Source organism: Epinephelus moara, chromosome 9 (assembly GCF_006386435.1).
Source record: "Epinephelus moara isolate mb chromosome 9, YSFRI_EMoa_1.0, whole genome shotgun sequence".
Lineage (NCBI taxonomy): Eukaryota > Metazoa > Chordata > Actinopteri > Perciformes > Serranidae > Epinephelus > Epinephelus moara.
In genome coordinates, this window is record NC_065514.1 from 38,810,686 (window position 1) to 38,817,098 (window position 6,413).

Here is a 6,413-nt window from a genome sequence, read left to right on the forward strand (position 1 = left end):
GAAGAAGCCGAGTTAGTGACATCCAGAATGGCCGAGTTAGCAAGATGCAGTAATAGAATACGAGAGAGAGAGAGAGAGAGAGAAGGAGAGAAGAAGTCAGGTGATAATGCAGGTTTGTCTTGGGGCCCCCATCAGACCAGTTTACTGTGCCATTTAGTGGTGCATACAGTAATCACAATCAATTCATTTAAGCAAATGGGGCGTCAATGGCTTAGTGGTAGAGCAGGCGCCCCATGTACAAGGCTGTTGCCGCAGCGGCCCGGGTTTGAGTCCAGCCTGTGGCCCTCTGCTGCATGCCTCTCCCTATCTCTATCTCCCCCCCTTCACACTTCACTGTCCTGTCAATTAAAGGCAAAAATGCCCTAAAAATATCTTTAAAATTTTTTTTTTCAATTAAGCAAATTACCACAAATTAATTGCCACATGGCAAATCTGGAGTCTTTGGGACCCCTGAGGGTCTGGGGCCTGGGCAGTTGCCTTCTTTGCTTGGTTGGTTATCCAGTCTTGTGCATCTAAAAGAATGTTGCATGTTATTCATGCTTGATATGCTCCTGCAATACCACGTGTCTGTTGATCTGGAAGAATGCAAACGCATGTCCTCAACCAACACAAAGGTTTAAACACACAAGATAATGCATCGTCGTAATTGTTGTCAGTACATGGATGTTTAGTACGTAGGCACCGGGGCGGGAGTTGGAGGAAAAAAGCTCCGCCAGTTGCTTCAGTGATTATTTCACGGTTCCTAGTTCCCCCGTAGCTCCACCGATGCCACCTTCCTGAAACCGCTAGCAGGGGAACCACCATGCAAATATACACAAAGCAGCTTATTTTTTGGATTGGTTAGCAATTTCGTAACGATGCGATTCTCCTCAAAGCTGTGAAAAGCTCTGCGACAGAGGATAATACACGGAGACCGGCCGCTTTCAACGGATACCCTCGCTGGGTAAGTGGACTAACGATACTCAGCCAGTTAGCTAGCTAGTTTACTAGCTAACATTAGCAACCACTGCAGATACGGTGTCTTCGGGCACCTAATGCTGCGTTTTCTCTTGCTCGGTGGGATAAGGTTAATTTATTGCATTAGAACTGTATGGTGAACACTGAGATCGCCTGGCAGATAAGGTTTAACGTTACACAACGCGCAGGCCAGGAATACCTCAGCCAACGTTAACACCTGACAGTATTGCCCATTTGTCGCAGCGAGTGTTTGGTTACTACTAGCGTGCTAACGCTAGCTGACTACCGTGTTAGCTTTGTCACATAGCTAAGCTATCTCGGCTATCGTTTAAATCATGGTCCATATCAAGAGAACAAGGGTGACAAAAGCAAGCTGGTTACCATTAAATGGCGTGCTGTCCCTGTTGTGACGTAACGTTAGATAGGGCTGATTAGTTGGGTTGGTTATCTACATGGTTAACTAAGTTAACGTTAGCTGTTTTACAGAACCAGTGTGTGCCTTACAACGTATAAAGAGGACATGTCAAATTCCATTGGTATAACGTTACAGGATGGTCACAGCTGTTAATGCTTTTCTGTTCAGCAGAGATGCTTGAGTTAGTTGACAATAACTGATCAGAGTCCGGGCGTTGACGTGAATTCGGAATATGGCCACTTAGAACACGGAACAATGTTTTTTCCCCACAACACTTTATTAAAAAAGGTTAATGATGCTTTTAACCCCTTTCCGTTGGCTGCAGTATAGAAGCTTAAACTGGTTATAAATGTAGCATGTACTTCAAGTACAAACAAAGATAATCAGGTGATATTTCCTCCATATGATGAATAATGAAGATCAGGTTAAACATGCCAAATGTACTCATCAGAAACATGCTAAAGTCACTACAGAGAAACATCCAGACCATACACTTGGCCATACTAACTTTGCATACTCATTCATCTTAAACATTTTTCCAAATGCTACCATTTGTATCAGTTTTAATCATTAACAGGAAGTGACAGAAAGACATGAGAATTTTTTAAAGAATTATTTGAGATCCTTTTTTTTAATGTGGCTATGGGAGCTGGTTAATGCTGTGGAAACTAGGGATGGGCAAACGATTAAAATTCACTATTCGATCATCAAAAAAAATTAACGATCAATTATCGATTAATTGATAAGCGAGTATTTCAAAAGAGAGAAAACAAAAGAGTGCAGTGCAGACTGTCGCCGCAAGAGAGCGCAGCTGCCCCAGTTTTGAGCTTCAATCCCTCAGGCCAAAGCGGAAGAATGGCGCGCATGCGCAGTTCACCCCTGGGTGTTTACAACCGCTGCCAGTGAGAGTTACAGGCTTCAGTTTTAAGCAAAACCTCCGTCTTTCAATGGCGTAGTGTTTTCAGAGGCCTCAAGGGAAGCCACCGAGGCTTTGGAGAGCGATGAGAGCCTCCGTCTGTTACTGATTTTTTGCCTGGCATAGGTCCGGTGGAGGTCTCGTAGGCCAGTCGAGCCGCCGTGCTTGCTGGGCGGAAGGGTCTCATTGGCACGGCGACTCGCCGGACGAGGGGTCTCGTTGGCACGGCGGCTCGTCGGACCTATGCCAGGCATTGTAGGGGAAACACTGCGACTATCGATCAAAATTATTTGTGATCGATCAAAAGCCCTAGCAGTCGATCATCGATAATCGAAAATTGATGCCCATCCCTAGTGGAAACTGCTTATAGTGATCAAGGTTATAGCATTCAATCATGTATATGGATCAAAAAGCTTGGTACAGAATTATACCTATAGAAATGCTTTTGAAATAATTTGCTTGTAGTAATAAAGTAGTCTGCTTCCAGTGTTCATTTTGGGTCTTTTTATACATGACAACACTCACGCAGAGTTGAGAAGGGTAAAGGAGGGGTTGGGCATACCATGTTTGACATACAAGAATGTTTGTTGGTTTACCTATATGACATAGGCCTACTTTACACTACATGGTTCAAGTGACCCAATTCTGATTTTTTTCCTCTCAAGTGGCACAGATCGGATCTGTAACATGAACGTGTAAAGGAAAAAAAAAACGCATGATATCGGATATTGTCAGATCAGATTCAGGCCTCCTTCATATGTGGAAATATATCGGATGTGAATCAGATATCTGCCAATAGGTCTGTAATCTAAACAGACCGATTGGATATTTCCTGGCAATCCACGTCGTACATCATGAACAATGCGACGACAGCACATTTTGATGACGTGCTCATGAGCGAGGGAAAGAAAGGAAAGCCGAATAAATCGCACGTCAATCAAAAACTATGAACCAAAAAAAGCACAATCTATCCCGAGTGAGACAAACTGCTTGATCCCCGTCTCCAGTGTACCAGCAGAGAACCTGCAGAACCGAATCAGCGAAAAAACACACCGGGCTACACAGCCTCTCTACCTGAGCAGCTGAAGCTGCGGCTCGCACCCTCGACACAGACACACAGAAGGTGCTTCTGCATGCCAGCCAAACGTGTGTGCAACTGTGAAAAATAAATATGTGAGGTGGATGCTGCTTTTCTCGTGGAAAATCTGTCAGTGTAAAAGGGGCTTTTATTGTGATTTGATACCGTCAAATAAATCAGACTATTTTTTAGACTTAAGCCTGTTACAATTTTTTGGGCCGATCCCGATTTCCGATTTGCAGTGTTTGGATGGCCGATTCTGATTTTGGCCGATTCCGATTTCATTTTTTTTCAAACCACTTTACAGCACACAAGATATTGCAGTATTCTCTATTCTATATCTTTCCTTTATTAGAAGATATAAACCAAGATACAACCAGATTTTCAATAATCATCTCAAACAAACAAACAAAAACAGTGACACAGGTTAAGAAACATTTTCCTTTTTGCTCAAATATAACTTCAGGTACAATATTAAAATAAATAAGTAAAAAAGGCATACATAAATGAAAAAAATGGATAAATAAAATAATATTTCTTGGTGTATAGCATTTGTGGGTAATTTCTTGAATAGACAAAAAAGTAAAAATATCTCCTGTGGAAAATTCACACAGGTCTTCAGGACGCGCCCGCTAGTAAGCGCACGGACACGCGCATCTTCGGCACACAGACACGCATCTCGTCAGTTTCAAGTGGCACCAGGGTGTCCGCGGGGTCTTAAAAAGTATTAAAAGTTGATAAATCAAATGTCGGAAAATTAAGGCCCTTAAAAAGTATTAAAAAGTCTTAATCGCGATTTTATGAAGTATTTAATTTTCTTGGCATTCAAGCTTTGACAAAAAGTGTCCATGAATGTATAATTTATTTTCCTCCTCGCGACTATTACAAACAACGATGTGTAGGTAGACACACTTGGACTGCCACTCGGGGTGGGGGCTGAGAGAAAAAAAAAGTCCAAAAAAGTTAATAACTTAAAAATTATGGCGAAAGCGTAGTTTCTTGCAACCCTATCGTTATTCAGGTCTTTTATATTTTCTGTTGGCTTCAGCGGGCATGCAAAATTGAGAAAATGGCTTAAACTAACATTACAGACTGTTGTTACAGTGTGTGGCTGTTAGAGTCTGTAAATAGTTATTAGGGCTGGATACCGATTCCGAAACTCTGTACTTTTTGTACTTGGTACCGATTCACGTCGGTACTACCGAGTACCGATTCACTTAAAGGGATAGTTAGACATTTTGGCAAATTCGCCTATTGCCGTAATCCCTATAGTCATATGGGTAGGTACATTACCTTTAATTGACAATTGAGCAGAGCTGCCCGCTGCTTAGCGCACAGAATGGAGGTGAACGGTACAGCCCCTTCTCTCCCTCAAAACTAATCAAATACATCATCAAATGACTCCAAAACGCTCTTGTGGACAACTTGTAGCTTACACATTCACCATGCTATGAAATAATATTGTAATATTACGAGACAGAGTTGTTTTGAAGCCAAATGCACAGCCGGAACTACATTCCAGACATACAGTACTTGCTGGGCGGAGTGATTTCAAACAGCGTATCTTTAGTGCAGTTACTCCCGTCATCAAAACAACAAGTTTGTTGAGAAGAAGCCAGAATATACAGAGGAAGAGTTACAGGTTTTGGAAGAAGAGAGAGCAAGAAGAGAGGTTGAGGCTGCCGAGCAGCGAGGGGCTGAGGGGAGACCCAGAGCCGGTGGTGTAAATGTGGGGCTTACTGGCCACTTTATTAGGTACACCTGTGCAATATAAATATAGAGTACGCCTCAAAATAATCACCAGAACACGGGGAGAACATGCTAACTCCACACTCATAAATCACCACAACTCCTGAAGGAACAACAACATAAAATGTTCCCTAGCAGTCTGTTTATTCCCAACAATGAGAAGTAATGCCAGTCACTTCTAGTGTTGCACGGTATACCGGTACTAAAATAGTACCGCGGTACTAAACGGTACTATACTGCATTTGGAAAATACCGGTACTTTGAAATTGATTCAATTCATTAATTTAGTTAATTTATTTTACTCATTTTACTCATTTATGCACACAAACGCCTTTCTTGTTCCTACTGGAGCACAGATTGCGCAAGTGGTGTGTATGACAACACCTGTATCAACATTCGCAGCTGGCACACGTGAACAAAGACAAGAGAAAGTCTGCCTCGCAAAGGGAGACAACACAAGACAACACAAACTTGGTGGAACATTTGAGTTACCAAACCGTGACGTCCGTACCGAGGTACTTACCTAACCATGATTTTTTTGGTACCGTTACACCCCTACTATTTATTGTTCTAAAGGTTTGTATCCTAAAGGACTTTTCCTTAGGAAAAGTACCGAAGAGTATCGAAAAGTATCGAAATTCATATTGGTATTGGTACCGAAACAAAGACTTTGGTATCGTGACAACACTAGTCACTTCACTATATGTTCTGGGCAAGCACTTATCCATAACATGACCACAACAACATTTGCATTTTAGCCTTATTTACCATGCTTGGGTTGTAGGCTAATGTTACTCAACATGGAGGTAACGTTACAGCAGAGAGATTGCTGAGCAAAATACACAACGATCACTTACCATGTCTGCTCGTTTAGTGATGCCGACAGATGGTATGGCGGTGTCTCTCAAGAAAGGAGTGTGAACCATTCCTGAGCTTCTGCGCTCCATCCTTTCAGCGTAGTCCTCTGGTAAAAAATGGCAGGAGCACACAAACATTTTCCGGACCATTTCCACAGGCGTGTTGGGGTCGACGTCCAGCACAAATAGCCATTGTTTCATCCTGTCCGTATTTTGGGTTGGTGCTACGTGAAACTTCACTCTGCTCCATGTCTTTGGCTTGTTACTGCAACCTTTTACAATGCATGTGTAAACCATGATTTACAAAAACACTTGTAAACTTTCCTCAAACCTTCTGGTGTGTCCAGCTGACGATACCGCAAATGGCTACAAGCAATAACAACGGCACTGTCTCAGCTGCCCACTGTGTCACTCCGCCCAGTGGTTTACTCAAGAAAGTAG

The 6,413-nt window shown here is 42.5% G+C and overlaps 1 protein-coding gene across 2 annotated transcripts in view; it reads left to right on the forward strand.

Annotated features, from left to right (window-relative positions):
• The first annotated feature begins 502 nt into the window (after positions 1-502).
• LOC126395330 (multivesicular body subunit 12B-like) overlaps positions 503-6,413 on the forward strand; it is a 74,386-nt gene continuing 68,475 nt past the window's right edge. Inside the window, exon 1 of one of the 2 annotated variants that reach the window (XM_050052724.1) lies at positions 503-943. The gene's annotated coding sequence lies outside the window, so the exon portion shown is untranslated. The remainder of the gene's footprint in view (positions 944-6,413) is intronic. The other variant, XM_050052725.1, reaches the window with a different exon arrangement.